Here is a 1,264-nt window from a genome sequence, read left to right as displayed (position 1 = left end):
GATAAATTAGATATTTAGCCTTGCCATCCTGTGAGCTGAGGATGATAGTGGGCCAAGAAGTCTTTTAAGTTGAGAAGGATGGTTGTGGGGCCACACCCACGTGATGCCCCAACTATGTAATTCATACATGGCCACATTTCATTGCATTTGGAACCCTAAAGCCCTTGGTGAACGAACATATCAAAGTTAGGTCGCCCTAAATATTCATGAATACCACTTTATTGATCTGCTTCAAAATTAATATTTTCTAATTGTAGTGCTGCCTTTACTATAATTGCATTATTAATGCTTAATAATTAATTGCAGCACAAAGTCTAATAAGTTTTAGCCCTGGAAATGAATTATAGATATGGATATAGCTAGATCCAATTTATGATCAAATTTAATTGGGTATATGAAGGCGTGAAAGTGAGGTGGGGGAGAGGAGAAATCACGTGAGCATCAAATGGGGGTCACACAGATACAATGATCTTCTTCCACGCTGCATTAATATATAGATTAAATTAATTCATCATTCTGAAATACGTCATTATACACATAAGTTTAATTATTGCTTCCATAACCCATTAACAGCTACATGAAATTAAACATAACTCAATGTTTTATGTATATATTCGAGTCGACGTAAAGCAAAAGAAGAAAATTGGAAGAACATTGATACTTCATCAACAAATTCTCAATATCTGACATGAATCTCAAGATATGACACATATTGATACATTTTTTTAAGCAAGAAATATTCAGACTTTAATTAAAAGTCATCCAATGCTCCGATTTCAACAAACATATAGTCAAACTGATCGACTCAACCAGACAAACCTAATGGTACCAAATATGGTCCAATCCAAACGAAATCAAGCCTTGATCAAGACGTTGAACCAATTTATGAAAGTTTAGGCAGTGACCTGAAAGGGTGGGCGTGTTGTGGAGGCAGTGAGGGTGGGCTTGTCGTGGAGGCAACGGTCTGGAAAATAGGTGTATCATGGAGACAGTGAGTTGGAGAAATTTTACTTTAATAAGCATATTTCACTACTTGCTAATAGATTGAAAGCATAGTTATTCATGCAAATTTATTCAAAGTGAGTAAAAATACTTGATAAATAATAATAATAATTCTATATTGTAAATACCAAAAATACCAGTACAAATTTCAAAGGGAATGAATGACCAAGATGAAAGGGTTTCCTTTAGAGGTAAGCAATCAATCGACGATTCAAGGTCAAGCATGAAGCTACGCCTCCAAACTCGAGATATGTTCAAGCTT

The sequence above is a fragment of the Phalaenopsis equestris genome, unplaced genomic scaffold (genome assembly GCF_001263595.1).
Source record: "Phalaenopsis equestris unplaced genomic scaffold, ASM126359v1 Scaffold000041, whole genome shotgun sequence".
Taxonomy (NCBI): Eukaryota; Viridiplantae; Streptophyta; class Magnoliopsida; order Asparagales; family Orchidaceae; genus Phalaenopsis; species Phalaenopsis equestris.
This window is presented reverse-complemented; position numbering follows the sequence as displayed.